Below are 16,733 nucleotides of genomic sequence, written 5' to 3'. Positions count from 1 at the left end.
GATGTAATTTACCACATTTACAACTTGGTCTAGTACAGGTTTTATATTGCCCGTAATGTTTTTGAAATGAGGGATTCTCTGTGCAAAAATCAGTGATAGTAGATATAATATTTGGGTTTAATTTCTTTGCAATGGTAACAAATCCTTTAATAGAGCTTACCATTGATGGAGCACCGTCGGTACAAATTACTACACACCGCTCTCATGAAATTAATTTTTTTTTTTAAATATGACATAATAGAGTCAAAAATGTCCCTCTAGCAAACAGATGGCCTAAGAACGATATTCTATTGCAGGGGTCGCCAAACTATTTTGACCATCGACCCCTTCAAGAGTTGCTTGACTTTTTATCGACCCCCTCTATTTTACTATTACGCAATTTTAATATTACGTAATATGCATGTTGATGAATTTTAGAACATTAACGCTCACTTGCTCACTTGCATGTCGATGCGCAAAAATGAGACTGGGATCTAATACGTATAAGTAAATAAGCAACCGTGCGCGTGTTGCAATCTCGCTCTCGCCGCGCCGGCCGGGCAGGAACCACCGACATCCGTTTATTGGTAAATATGTCATTTTGGCCTCCCTAACTATTTTCATGACCTTGGTCCATCTTATATGTCCTATTCATGTCACTGTTCCCAGGATTCACTCTTAATTGCGTTGTCATTCAGGATGGAGGTAATCCAAGTTAATCGAATTAAATATCATCCTTACAATAATGTCTTATATTTTTCTATTCACCACCGAGCCCGAATCGACCCCTAATAATGTTATATTGATCCCCATGGGTTGATATCGACCACTTTGGCGACCACTGTTCTATTGGGTTAGAAGTCAATGCGCATAGCAGTCTTCAGTTGTTAGGATCAGAGTAGCCAGTTACACCGAACTGTGTCATGTGACATCTTTCACCGGCGGAATACTTGTAACCAGTTCGCGGAGCACCTGTTAAGAACCACTGGTCTACACAATAGTTTATTCAACAAAAATTTCAGGTAAATATACTGTATGTTTATAGCATACTTATCTTCTTACATAGAAATAAATATCGGATTAGCCTCAGTGACCAGCACAGTGCCCTCAGGTGAGATGGCCTACTTTTCAAGGTACCTCAGGCGGAAAAAAGTATCCTGCAGCGCTGTTTCACATTCCTGGCACCAAGAATCTTTAATTCTTCTAAGGGAGACGGAAATGAGAAAGCGGAAGCAACCTTTTAAGACAAGATTTAAGACTATTAGAGTCATGAATGACGCTGAAACATTGCTTACTTTTACCTACATAATTTCAGACTAGCTTGTTCAATGTAAATGTGTATATTATTATTAAATAACTATTCCCATTTACAAAAAAAAAAAAAAAAAAAAAAAAAAAAAAAAAATTGTGTTGTTGTAGAGCATAATAATTATTAGCTTTTTTTAAATCAATAAATTGTTATTATTAAATTAATATATTAACACACACACGGGAATGTTGGACGGATCATTTGATTCATTACATTCATACTATAGTACACGCTAAGTTGTACTATATGATAATCAGCATAGAATTTTGTAGGAAAAAGCAAAATATATATGTAATCGTATATAGGTATCAAAATAAAATTAAAAATTAATTTTATTAAAATTAGTATATTAAGCCTTTTAAACCATATACTACTGAAAACTTTGATGATTCATGTCGTACACCGTTGTTTAAGTGTAAACAGTCACGTCAATGAAAAATTCTTTACGGAAAAAGTTACGCTATTTTAAACATTTTGGATATTTTTCAATGCCTGAAACATATAACTCCCAAATTAAAGTTAACGAAAATTGTTCACTGTGTTTTATTCCAATAATTAAATATATACATTTATTAAAAGAACATCGTCTACTCAGTTGTACACAGTGATTTGAAGAAACTGAACTTTGTTTATTGTTTATTTAACTGCTCTCAACTTTCATTCAAAAAGACTAGAAAGACAGATAATTTACTTCGAAAGACTTTATCTTAAATTGCATACTATTTAATAGAGGAGAAGTCCAAAATTGCTTTCATTTGCTTATACAGGAAATGCTGCTGAATCATTGTTGATTATCTCATTCACGTGAAAGTGAAATGTAACAGCGTGCCAAGTTTGCTCAAGTGTAATTAAATGTAACATTGCGTGACCCCTTAGAACAGCTAAGGAATGTTGAACATGCTATTTTGGATAGAAATATGTTTACATTTCTGAAATACAATAATATTAATACTTTTATTATATACATTATTATTCATACATTTTATTACATAATATCATTTATTAATATGCTTACTATTTATATTATATCCGCGTAGATATGTACAGTATATATGAGTACTTATACATTCAGAGGCCATAATAACTACATTTCACATTGTATAATTTACAATGAACTTTTATATGAAATTTTCAAGTCACTTTTAGTAAATTTTGCGCTGAAGTGCTTGTCTATAATATATTTACAATACTGTAGTTACAATAAATGAAATATTTTTCATTTTTATAGTATTAATTCTGAATGAAGTGTAATGTATTAGCCTGCATCAGCGAAGCATGTATTAAGATTAATTGAGGAAGACACTGGTAAATTATTTGTTGGTTTTATTGCTGTGTTTGCATAATCATAATTTCGTATGATGATACAATGGCTGTGAGTCCCTTTTTACGGACAGATACGGCACCATCTCGGTTTCCTCAAATTTTAACCGGGCTCGGAACCGGCATAGATGACGAATCAGGCCTATGGCTGGGTCAGTATTCCTGACTGTAATCCGTGTGTGTTCACGGGACCGGTTTGCCTGTTTGCGGGATGAAAAACTCCAGATAAACTGGCGGAAAAAACCTGCTGTCCACGCCCAAGACCGGCTAACTTGGCTATTGCTGAGGATTCCCATCGACGATGAGGAGCTTAAGATCCTTAAGCTACTCTTCGTCGATGGGAATCGAACCTAGGATACTCCTTCCCCAGGCATATGGTTGCGAAGCGCATAGCCACTAGGCTAACTATGCAGACATTGCTGTGTTGGCAATAGATCTGATATACATCACAGTATTAGCATGGGGAATCTCGCGCGTGCACACACACAGTTACTTGGAAATGTGATGAAGCGTTACTGAAGGAAAGCCAGAGTACGTATAGTACTCTGGTTTTCCATATACGTACTATACGTACTGTACTATATTAGTGTATTAATTATGTAAAGTATGCTGCATGCACGCGCAATTTACAGACAAAAAATACTAGCTGTGGTGGTGGTCATTAGATGGCGCTGATGTAGATGATTGGTAGTAGAGGTTCGGTGTAGTGGTGGAGACAGAGAGTTTTACAATAGGTGTCCTCCTGCGATGAGTCTTCGGACTCCTTGGAGGTGTTACGAATAATAATAATAATAATTCTCTTCCACAGTATGCCTTTTAGACCCATTTTACGGTAATGAAGTTTGCAAAGTGTCTCCAGTGGTTCCCAACCTTTTTCCACGTGTGTACCCCTTTGAAACCCGTTTCTATAAATTGTACCCCTTGTTTTTAAAATAGCTGTTTTTAAATACTGACATTTATTGTTCTAGAACTAACGTTTTACATTTTGTTTACTTTACTTGTTTTTCCGCCATTACTGATTATTTTTCGTGTACTCCTGAACGGCCCAGCATGTACCCCCCCGGCGGTACGCGTACCACCGGTTGGGGACCAATATGGTAGTCTGTTTAATAATATATCTGGACTGTAGAGGTGAATTTTCCACAGTTTGTTGTATTTATGTGTGATACAGTCAGGGCTGCGCTCAAAATACAGAGAGGGTTTCAGCGCAGGGAAAAAAAATTCCCATCCATGCAGCAATGAAGGACAGTCCAATAACCATACTACTGAGAAAGACAAAAACATATGCAATATTGTTATTGATAAGTTAGATATTTTTAAGGTCTTATTATACGATATGTGGTTCAGTAAGTTAGCATGAATAAATGTTTTAGCATAACTGTGTAGTGACACAGGTGTTTAGCTCTTAGCATTTTATGTTGTCATGCAGCGTACAGTCTAGCTCAGTAGGTAATGACGATGTTTTGATTGAAAAGAACTGGTTCGAATTCCATATCTAGGATGCGAAGAAACTTTTAAAAGGACACACCTTCTACTGAAAATCTATGCTAGGGGAGTTAGTCTGTCTACGGTGGTGGATCGTAAACTCTGTGTTTTCTTATCCCCCCCCCCCCAAAAAAAAAAACAGATAACCACCCACAGGAACATAGTTAAAAGACAAAACAGTCAATGCAATGCGAATAAAGTTAGTATAATCTCTTTGCTCCCAAAAAATAACTTTATCATTTTATGCTCTAGTGATATTAATCTATTTAGTTTATAGTCCACACAGAATGCATATGCTGTTATAGCATATTTTAGTATGTTTTCACATAATACCTTGTGTAGGAGCTGTCTCTTAGACTCTGTAGTGTGCTATTACCTGGGGTTTTGTTCTGTAGATGATGTGACTGTTCAGTAGATAAGAATAGTCCCTTTTACATTAGCACCAAAATAAATTCAAACGTGTTGTTACATTCTAAGCGATGGTGGCGGGTTTCCTAATATATGTATTCGGTATGTATTCAGCTTAAATGCAAAAAAACTAAACTCCTAAATCAACTAACGTTTTTATTCTGTATGTTGTTGGATTGTTGTGTATATACTGTGAGGTAGTTGACTCAGTGTCAATATATACACAATATATACAGTGGATTTCTCAATATCGTTTTTTTTTTTTTTTTTTTTCAGTATTTGGGTGAATGGAATTTATGGTAATTCAGTTGGTGACCATCTTTATGCATATTACGTATTTGTTAGAGCCTGACTCTGTTTTATGATTATCTGTCTCTAGACTACATTGAAGGGGGTGTGCAGTAATATTGGTGAAAGCCGTGGTATTTTTGCGTGCATTCTTCGGTCAATGATTCTCCGTGGAGTTCTAAGTGCAGAGATGGACGATAAAGACTTCGAGTAGCTTTTGTAAATTTAAAGTATGTTCACCTAAGAAATTTTTCGGGAGTGGGATTTTTTTTTTTTTTTTAGTGGCCCGAGAGAGAACCACGTTTTTGAGAAATTCTATCCAAATTTTCTTCCACATCATTTTTGTCTGAAAAATATTAAGGTTGTGTATGTTATGCCACGTATTCCACAATTTTGCACTTAGGAAAGCATATGTGAAAGCTCACCTCTTGTGGTAAAAAATGATGTATCGATAAAGGTTCATGTATGGGGGATTAGTGGGCTACTAAGTTATATGCTTTGTCCATGTTGGCCCGTCCAGAAAAGTTTGAGAAACACTGCAATGTATAACAGAACCTCGGTTTCTATTCTATTAATTCGCGTTTAAGATTTTCAGTTACTTGTGAACCGAGATCGAGTGTGTGTGTGTGTGAGAGAGAGGGGGGGGGGAAGGAAGATAAGATGGGTGACATTGGTGACGCATTTAGGAAAACGACCGCAATCTTCTCTCTCTTGCATACGACTTTCTCGGTCGATAGTCCGCAGTAGACTACGCCAGTGCCATCTTCAAGATTAGTATTAAATCTAATGCAAGGAAGCAAAGTATATGCAACGTCGACGTCAAAATTATCAAAAGGTCTTCATTGAAAAAAATTAAATGATTTGTCATTGAATGTGTTTAATGTATCTACTCTTACCATACTTTGGGAAATTCTGACAATAAGACCCAACTTAGTGCTCTTATCGAAGGTTCATATTTCCTGCAAACTAATAAAATGATACTCTTTGCATCTATGGCTGCTTATTGCACTGTTCAGAAAACTTCATAATCATAATAATCATAAATAAATCACTAATATTTCTGATACTGAATATGATTAAATTTAGAACTTCCAACCATCTACTCTTCTTAAGAATGTAACCTTTGGTGTATCCATTTGACACTTGGATTGAGTACCAAGAGCACAAGGTTATTTGAAAATCTCCACTATACTACGAAAATCAGAAAATATTTGTTTTAATAATAATAATAATAATAATAATAATAATGACATCGGATTTTCAGTGTTGATCTCGATTAAGTTCGGAGGCTCATTTCTCGGCTATTCACAGGAGAAGTATGGCTGTTGTCTATGTCGGTTTTCATTATCCGAAATAAATTGAAAATCTGATACCCTCATTGCAAAGTCAGAAAGAGTCGGAATAGATCACAGCTTAGGCTATGGTCTATTCTGTGTCCAGGGACGGGAAATCTTTTTGTACGTACATTTCATTGGCAGTGGCGAATTCTCCATGCTTGGTAGCATGGAGAATTCGCCAAGCTCATTAATTGAGAAAGAAGTAATATTTATTTGTTAATAAATGCATGCATTTATAAGCATTCCATTTAGGCTTTTATTTTTGTAGACAGAAGACGTCTTAAGCTTGCGCGGCAAAAATTGAGCTTTGCGTTGTGTATCGAAGGCCGACGCTAGTCAAGCTACCTTGGCTTGGTCGGTTGTGGAGCATCCAAGTCCTCGCTTCAGCGCTGTGATTTCATGCGCGCGCATAGCCATTTCCGCTCCCTGCACGTCATCTCAGCCTGTTGCTTAAACACGGGCCACACGCAGTCAAAGTAGCTCTAGCCAGTGAGCTTCAGCCAGCCTTTACAAGTGTGCGTGTTGCTTGGGAAAATTAAGTTACACCCAACTTTTTATGAGGATGTTATTGACCAGTTCATAAAGAAGAACCGTAGGGTAGAATTTGTATTCAAGTAGCTAAATTGAAAAAGATAGAATATCATTTGTAAAATAAATGTTGCATTTCTATGATTAAATGTACATAAATTCTAAATACAGGTAACTCTCGTATAACGCGGTACTCATACAACGCGGTTTCGATAAAAACACGGTCAACAAATTGTAGTAACCCTTTATCTTTTCATATGTTTTTCACCGCGCGACTTAAAAATCAAATTTCATCTTCGTTAAATTTGTGTCTGCCTGTATCTCGCATGTAATTATAAGTAGCGAATTTATATTAGGGGAAATATCCTTTAGCACGCATGTACCTCAATTGTTTACCGTATAAAACGTTTATTGTTGAAAATTGTCCTCGTTTCTGCCAGGAAAGTGCATTAAAAATCATAAGTGTGTTCATCTCAAGCTGAGCACTTTATTTTCTGGTGAGTTACATACAATATGCGATGCTTGCTTTTTTGTGTAAAAAATTATTTTAAACTGCAACGAAAGGGAAAAACCAACATTGAAAACAAAATTAATTTCTCTCGAAGAAAAATATTCAAAATCTTGGATCGGTTGAAAAATGGAGAAAAACCAGGAGTTTTTGCAGGGACTTTGAATTTAAATGAATCAACAATTCGAACAATCAAACAAAATGAACTAAAAAATCCGAGAAAGTGTTTATTGCTGGGTCAACGATAAGTGCAAAGCGCGTTGCTCGTGTACGCAATATTCTAATGGAAAAATGGAGAAATATCTAATGATTTCGATAGAAGATTGCACCTCAAAAGAAAATTCCTATGGATGGAAATCTTATTAAACAAAATACTCTCAAAGTTTATAAACATTTATAGTGCAGACCAGGTATTCAATGCGGATGAATCCGGCTTATATTGGAAAAAAGTGCAAAAACGCACCTATATTTTGAAAAATGAAAGATCAGCTCCTGGATTCAAAGTTTCTAAAGATAGGATTACTCTACTGTTTTGTAGTAATGCATCAGGTGATTACATGACAAAACCAGTGTTTATTAACCAATCCTCAAATCCTCGTGCTATGAAAGATTAAAATAGGCACTATTTTACTTTGCCTAAAACATTTATGCATTATGTGCAATGAAGTTTAAGTACAATTTGTAATTTTTATACTATGTATTTGTTTCATAGTTTATGTTTTCTTAACTTACATGAATGACCTGAATTAAATAAAAATATTTTTTTTGTTGGATATGTCATTGTTGTTTATATAATTAAAAAAAAAAAAAAACGATTTCGGAACATAACCCTACTTTTTCTATGTGATCTGAGTCTCACATAACGCGATTTATATAAAGCGGCATTTCTGCGAAACCCAACCTCCACGTTATACGAAGTTTACTTGTATATTTAAATGGTCAGTAATTCATTATTCAGCTAATCAGACTTCAATCACACCTCTCACTACCTGAATGATAACAAGAGCAAGCGTGAATTGCAAGACCAGCATTCTCCCCTGTTCATTGGCATCTTCTTCATAAAGAAGTTCAGAATAACTGTTAGGTGTGATGAGGTTGAAATCGGCATTATTTTTTTTAATATTTTATAATGCTAAAAAAAATTGTGGACCACATGAAAATGGACTGGAGGATGTAGCTCAGCATTTCTCAATATAAAAGCTTTTAGCAACTCGTCAGAAACTGCAACTGGGATATACTAGTATTAGCATAATGCTGGATCTAATATCCACTTTACTTATATAGTATGTAATAACATAATATGATGTGACGGAGGAGACTCCGTAGCTCAGTGGTATAGACAAATCCCTTTGGTCGGTTCAATTCCTCTCTGTGACGTGGGGAACCTTTATATGGTATCTTTCGACAAAAGGTGAGTTATACGGAGGTGGTAATTTTTTTTTTTCTTTCCCACCCGGAAACTGTTTTTTTTGTCCCCCAAAACAGGCAAACCTTCTCCGTGAATACACACGGATTACAGTCAGGAATACTTTGACGATCCCGGCAGCCATCGGTCTGATCGTCAGCTATGCCAGTCCCGAGCTCGGATAAATATAAGGGATATTTAAATAGTTCCGTACCTCCTGGTAAAAGGGGCTCACGGCCGTTGAATCATCATACGAAATAAATAAATAAAATAAAAAATGTGACTGATTTCGTTTTAGGTTTCTTTGTTAGTTTTGGTTCTTGTATTGAATCAATACACTTATTGTAACAAAAACTTTTTTAATAAGAGGAGACTGCAAGCTATTATGCGATAATTATCTTACTTTGTACATTTATTTGCGACAGTTAAGATTAATTATGGAAAATAAACCATGCAGATATTCATTATTTTTTTATTTGGTCTTAGCTCTTATTAAATACGATGTGTTCTAGTCTTCAGATCAAGTATGAGGACAGGTTACAACGCTAGGTGGTGATGGGACTAAATGACAGCAAAACCTTGTTAATTATATATGCAATTAACAGACCTAGAGCCGCACCACTTACACTTTTCCCGCAGTGGGCGAGGCCCGAGAGCTAGAGTGCTCCGCGGCCCCCTCCCTCATTGTTTGGGCACTTAAAAGCCCTAATTTTGCAGAGTCCCAGACTAGAGTCTCGTGCACCTGTACATAAGTACGCCCCTGAATAGACCTCTACTAATCAGTTGTTTTAGGTCTGTATATGTCCAAATATTAAAATTATTAAAGATTTTAATAAATTTGAAAACTATAAAACAGTTTAACTACTATATTTAACTCTGTTTTGTTTGTTTCTTTGTTACTCAATAACATTTCTGGCTAGATGGGTGAAGTAAAATTGCTTTTCATATTCCACTTTGTCTTGTAATGAAAGAACTTTGAATGGAGTGTTTGTGAGCTATATGCTCGCCCACTGAGGGCAGTGAAGTTAGTTGTGTTCAGCTGAACCTAAGATAGACTTTGGTCTTTTATATTTGTTGATTTCTGCTTCATTATATTCCGAGGCTTCCTTGATTAACGGGTTTGGATGGTTACTTGTCTTGGTAAAGAACTTCTCAGCTAGATTTATGAGAAAGGAAGAGATATGAGGGATATTAACTTCTCTATGGATCTGGGTGTTTCTTATAAACCAAGGGGGCATCCAGAATCATCCTCATGCACTTATTCTGTAATCTCTGAAGTTTTAGAATGTTTGAATTTGCGGTGTGGCTCCATGCTGGGAATGCGTAAGTGATAACCGGTCGAATTACCATCTTGTAAATTGTTAATTTTGTTTGCGTGTCCAGTTTACTTTGTCTGTTGATCATAGGGTAGAGCTGTGCTAAGAAGTTGGATGTCTTTGAGGTAATGTAACTAATATGTTCGCTGAATAGGAGTTTACTATCAAGAATCACTCCAAGATATTTAACTTCAGTCTGCCATGGAATCTTTACTCCCAATAAATAAATATCCTCCATGGTATGGATTTTCTTTCTAGTAAACAATATAGCTGAGCTTTTCTGGGGGTTAACTTGGATCCTCCAGTCTGCCATCCACTTTTCTAAAGTGTGTATGCTAGTTTGTAGTCTTTTAGTTGCCAGTTTTGGGCTCAGTGATCTTGCCATCAGTGTAGTATCATCTGCATATAATGCAGTGAATGTTGTGCTTGGGTTCAGAGGGATGTCTGCTACATAGATTGAAAACAGGAGAGGTGCCAGAAGAGAACCCTGAGGTATGCCTACCGAGATCCTGCGTCTGGTCGAAACCGTTTCGCCGACCCTGACCTGCATATATCTGGCTTTCAGGTAAGAATGTATTATTTTCATTAACTTGACTGGAAAGTTAAATTTTATCAGTTTGTAGAGAAGGCCTTGATGCCATACTTTGTCAAACGCCTTCTCTGCATCGATGAAGATGGCAGCTGTATTGATTTTCCAGTTGAAACCTTTAGTAATGATTTCTACCAGCCAGTGCACTTGTTGAGCTGTACTATGGGCCTTACGGAAGCCGAACTGTTCATTAGGCAAAATTCCTAACTTATCTGTTTCTGTTTGGAATCTTGAGAGGATCACTTTCTCTGTCACCTTTAAGAGGCTGGACAATAGGCTTATGGGTCTGTAGCTTCGGGAAGGTGAGCATTTTTTCCTGGCTTCTTCAGTGGTATGATCGTGGCTGTTTTCCATGTAGTAGGGAAATGCTGGAATCTAAAGATGGCATTTGTAATGTTGACGAGATGGACTATGGCCTTTCTTGGAAGTAGTTTTACTATTCTGTTAGTTATGCCATCCGGTCCTGGAGATTTTTTATTGTTTAGATGGGAGATGATATTTATCATTTCTGCCGGATTTGTAGGAGTGATATGTTCGGAGTTAACAGTGTTCTGTCTCAAGGTTGTCCTAACATGACAATGAATCTTGTACATAAGGTTGATATTTAGATTTGTATAAGATGGATTGCATTGAGATTCTAGGTTATCTACTAGTGCTTCGGCTTTCTCTTCATCTTTGTGAACTGTCCCTTTCTTGGTTTGTATAGGGGGTATGAGTTGCTTTTTGGTGCGGATTGCTCTTAAGAATTTCCATACAGAATGATCTTCAGTATTGATGTTAGCCAATTTGGTTTCCCATTGATGGTTTCTGTGTTTTTGAAGAGCTTCTCGGACCTGCCTGTTTAGATTGTTCAATACTATTTTATCTTGTGGGGCTCTGGTATTGTGGTATCTCCTCCTGACTCTATTTTTTGCTCTGATGAGATCCATGATTTCTGGGATACGGTTGGTTGGGTGGAAGACAGTGGATTGTCTGACTGATTCTATTGCTTTCTGAATTTGTATGGCTAAGTTATTTATTGCTGTGTCAATTTCTTCCTTTTTACTGATATGGGCACCGGACCAATATGATCGGGAAGAACCTTGGCTAATTTGTCCCATGGTATGAAAGTGTACAGAGGAGAGAATTGATCTGATGAACCTAGATTAAGCACTATGGGACTGTGGTCAGAAGATAATTCGTTGACTGATTCCAATTTGAATTGGTATCATAAATTTTTAAAGATGACAATGTCCAGAACATCCGAGCCACCCGAAGGGCTGTCTGTTACTACCATCCACTAAAGATTATAAGCCTAAAGTATATTAGTACACTTTAGGCTCATGAGCAGACTAAAAAATTTTTAAATTATTTTTCATTTCCTTTATTTATATATACTTTTTATTTTTATTTACTTTACATATTTATTTAAAATAAAACTTTTCTTATTTATTTATTTATTATTATTATTTTTAATAATCTGGCAGTGGTCTCGAACTGCCAATGAAATTCATTTCCACCCATGACAAATATCACAAGCATCCATGTTCGATGTACCATTTAAACCCTCAGCTTGTTGATTAGTTGGAGGGTGGGTACATTAACCACTTGGCCAACCAGGCTAGATCTTAAAAAAAAAAAAAAAAAAAAAAAAAAAAAAAAAAAAGTTAGGACTAAATATATTTGTATTTATAAATATAAACGCTTTTAAAATATCGTTATATTTTATCTTTATATATATTATAATATATATAAAGTTATATATTATATAATATTATATATTATAATATTTATATATATATTATATATAAAATATATATAATATAATATATATTATAATATCTTTACATATATTATATTATAAGCACCCGGGAAAGAGAGTAACATTTTTGAAGTTCGTAATTTTAAAACGGTAGGTTTACTAGCATTTACTAGCATACCAAGAATCATCAGTGTCTAGTTTTCTTCAAAATAATTAGTGGCAGACTTGGAGGATATAGAAAGGCACTGAGGAAATCGCCTCTCTTCTCAGGAAATTAGAGAGAAATTATTGTAAACTTTCAAGTAAATGACAAAAGAGAAACCTCTTTTTCCCCCTAATTTACTCCACAGATAAAAAAATGAAGTAACGTATACAAATTAGATTATGATTCATTTTCGAACATCATTTATTGCCAATACATAACATGTGGGTATTTCGTCACTCGGTATACGCAAGCAAAACTGTTGCTGCTAGGAAAGCACGGAAACATAACGTCACGTGTCAAAAACAAAACAGTTGTATGATGGTACAGAGAAGCAAGAAAATTGAGGGGGGGGGGGAAGAGAAAGAATACATTTCTTGTCTTATAAAATCTGAATTCTCTTCCCAAATACAGTATTTGTCAATACTAAAACCTAATAAAAGAAACAAAAATATCTTCTTTTTTTTTGTTGTTGTTGTTTCCTGTCTTTGACTAGATAACGTTTTTAAAGCTAATTACTGACTTGGAAGAAACTCGCGTTTAAACTCGATAATCAGGAACTGACCGCAGGAACAGAACACACACACACACACACACACAGTTCGACTTGGAATTAAGTACTCTAATTTCGACACTAGTCGCATATGCCACACCCTGCATGCTGATTGTTTCTGATTTTCAACGTCATTGCTAAAGGCAGGATTAATAGTCAACAGATACTAATGGCCGTCGTAACATATAAAATAAATTAAATATCTACTTTACTACAATTGCGCTTTCTAAAGCAAATTTAAAAATTAAATTAATTATGTTTTATAATGCATGAAACCTATAATACGTATATTAGTACCACAGAAGGGCTCAGGGATAATACTGATGTGATATTTTTCGCCAACTGTTGTTTCAAACTGATCGGCAACTTTCGACTTCATTAAAATGGTCAATCGAAACTTCAAAAAATTTTCTAAATAATATTATATAAAAAAACATATTAAAGTCTATTAAGCAACGAACATCCTATGAGTAAAATTAAAACCATAGTTTACTTTCATCGCCAGTTATATTTAACAGTGACAGACTTTTCATTCTCTCTCTCTCTCTCTCTCTCTCTCTTTTTCGTTCTCCCAACTCGCCCTTAGTAAAGCTTTGATATATTCTTCAATCACCATTCTCATTATCAAATGCTGCACATCGCCAGTAAGCAATTTAGAGAAAATTATTCTTTTATGAAAAATACAAAACAAAGAAATATGCTAGACATACTGACGCCATCTCTACGACTACAGCAGTGATCGTTTGATTACGACAAGAAGATTAATATTATCCGGAACAGTGTGTCAAGTGCTAAACAAAGAGTAGTCTGTCAGCCCTATGCACCCAAACTTCATTGCTCTTTATTTATTTATTTATTTATTTATTTAAATTCTCAGCAAAATAAAAAAGTCGACAAATTTTTTTAGATTATTTACTAATACCTTAAAACTGTGGTGATGTACTTAGATAATAGTTACAGTTTAACAGTATTTCAATAAAATTTCAAATTTTTATATTTTAATTACCAATTACTTTCTTGTTGAGATGGTACATAAAATTCAATATGCCTTGACAAGTCTGTTATGCATCTTCAAAGTCAATATTTAGCTAGATAAAATAAATAAAGGATTTAAATATAAAGAGATATAAAAATAAAATATATAAAGATAAAATATATAAAAATAACTAATAAAACTAAATAAATAAACTATTTCATTTTATTATTTATTTATTTTATTTTTTATTTATTTTGTTTATTTATTTTTACATATCTATATTGACATGCCACACCGAGAATTAGTTTCTTGGTAGAGAACTAAGATCTTATTCCACATATTGATTTTGTTTCGTACGTATTTTACGAGTCAGATTGATAGAGCGATGATAAAGCTGATTTTAGTTCTCTGTAGCTGATGAGATCCTGAGGTTCTCAGAGATGTTATTAGGAAGGTCAAGTACGGAAATAGTTTTTTTTTCTTCTTCTTCTTCTTCAAATATGTTGTGGAAAATCGGTGTAACATTCTGCCTGCATGTTATATTGTACAGTTGTTGAGCAGATTTCTCATCGTATTCTGCCTTCGATTTCTGAGTAGGTTTTAACAAGTGTCGTATAGTGCATATCATTTGAGCTATGAAGAGTGTCTGCAGCTGATATTCTGATATACGATTTGATTTGGGGCCATAAATAACTATAAATATTGACTGGTCACATAAGTTTTTATATAAAGGGGACTTCACAGATTAATTACAATCAGATTAAAATCGAGGTGCGCATTTTTTTTTTTTTTTCCCCAACGATAAGGCTGTTTGTGTAGCCCTGTAAAAATGCATCTGCTTCCAAGTGCGAACCGCAAAAAAAAAAAAAAACGTTGTACAGTTCATTGTAATTGCCGAATACAGGAACTTGTTCTAGATTTCTGTCTCTCTCTCTCTCTCTCTTTTTTTTTTTTTTTTCCCGGTATCTCAAGAAATTCACACTTTCAGACATTAATCTATAACATTACGGATAATGACAATGAGATGGTGGCAGTTACCTGTCGTTCACTCTCTCTCCCTCATGCCTATCATCAGTGACATTAAAAAGGTGGAAATAGCTGCCCACCTAACGTCAAAAAGTCAGTTAAGGTTATGGATTAAACCGGCTGGGGAGCCCCTGGCAGTAAAATTTACGGAACCTCTAAAAAGTGTTTAATATGTATATGCTACAAAGAGAACTAGGACTTCACTATAACAAAAAATTACACACACTTAATATGTGATTTAATATTTTTATTCAAAACATTACAATACATTTTTCTTTATAATAACATCAGGCATAAAATATATAAAAATACAAAAATTAAAATCACAACAAAATAATGAAATATTTTAAGAAAAAAATTAAGTTGGAGTAAAAAGTTAAATAATTATTTTCCCCTCGATTTTTCTGTAGCAAATTCATCAATTATTTTCGAAATATCGATGTTCTTTTAATACTTCTTGCTCTATGTACTGTATGATAGCGCCATACTGTTTAACCTTTTTTTCTGACATCGTACTTCTTAGGTAATTTTTTACCCTTTTTTAAGACGGAGAAAGATCTTTCTCCAGACGAACTCGAAATAGGAATAGTAAAATAATAATAATAATAATAATAATAATAATAATAATAATAATAATAATAATAATAATAATTTCTACATTTGGAAAAGCTGACGATCATTACCCCCTTCGAGCTTGAGGCCGTCAGTTCCGATACCCACTTGATCCGCCTCTGTAAGGTCAAATGAGCCTAGTCTACTCCCCTTGGGACTTATTTTGTTTTTTAATAATAATAATAATTTTTAAGAAAAAAAAAGATTAAGTATTAAGTTAAGGGGATAATAAATCCCGTATTATTTTACAGCCTGGTACGAAACTCGGAGATCGAAATCTAAGAGTTTCATGCCGAAGAACTATCGGCGAGCCCAAGCGTAAGTCATCACTTGGGTAGTACAACACTATGGCAACTCGTGTCAAACTCGAGTTTCGTACCCGGCTGTAAAATAATACGGGATTTATTATCCCCTTAATTTATATCGCCGGAAAAAATAGCCTCTTGGCTCTTTATCGTAGTAAAGGTTAAGTATCTTTCAATAAATGAAATATTTAAGCAACATTGCTACACAAGTTCTGTGTGGATAATTATTATAATTAATATATTTAATATTTATTAAATATTATTAATATTAATTAAATATTAGTGTTATAATATTATAATGATTATTAATATTATATATTATTATTAATAATATTAATTAAATAATATTGCATAAATTGGAGAAAATGAATTTGGGTTATAGAATTCTGGAGTACAGTCTTTTCTACTCCACTTCCACACTTCCCTCATGATGACGAACCTATGATATTGAAGTCCAATCCTGCCCTTCAAATATACCAGCCTGTCTCCATCCAGAAGATCAAAGCAGCTCTTCCATCCAATTTCTCCGCCTCCGGACCTGATGGCTTTCCTACGGCTAGGCTTCGGAAGGTGCCGTTGAAGATACGTCAAGATTTATTGGACATCCTCCTTTCCAGTAAAGCAATACCACCATACCTATGCGCTTCAAGAACTATTTTCATTCCAAAGAAAGAAACTTCAAGCCGTGTAGCAGACTTTAGACCTATTACCATCTCCCCTGTGATACTTGACGCTATCAAAATCTTAGTCAAACGACTTCAGCAATATAAAAAGCATGATTATAGACAGAGAGCTTTTGTCCCTTCGGACAGCTGTGCCGAGAATATATATCTTCTTTTATAAGGC

The 16,733-nt window shown here is 34.8% G+C and overlaps 1 protein-coding gene across 1 annotated transcript in view; it reads right to left on the bottom strand.

Moving 5' to 3' along the window:
• Window positions 1–16,733, bottom strand: part of LOC150095252 (uncharacterized) — a 542,725-nt gene that overhangs the window by 484,478 nt on the left and 41,514 nt on the right. Inside the window, exons 2-3 of the mRNA XM_090410531.1 lie at window positions 13,975–14,056; window positions 1,042–1,216 (exon numbers count right to left, since the gene is read on the bottom strand). The gene's annotated coding sequence lies outside the window, so the exon portion shown is untranslated. The remainder of the gene's footprint in view (window positions 1–1,041; window positions 1,217–13,974; window positions 14,057–16,733) is intronic.

The sequence above is a fragment of the Typopeltis vanoorti genome, chromosome 20 (assembly GCF_054136105.1).
Source record: "Typopeltis vanoorti isolate ZY-2024b chromosome 20, IOZ_Tvanoo_1.0, whole genome shotgun sequence".
Classification (NCBI taxonomy): domain Eukaryota; kingdom Metazoa; phylum Arthropoda; class Arachnida; order Uropygi; family Thelyphonidae; genus Typopeltis; species Typopeltis vanoorti.
This window is presented reverse-complemented; position numbering and strand designations above follow the sequence as displayed.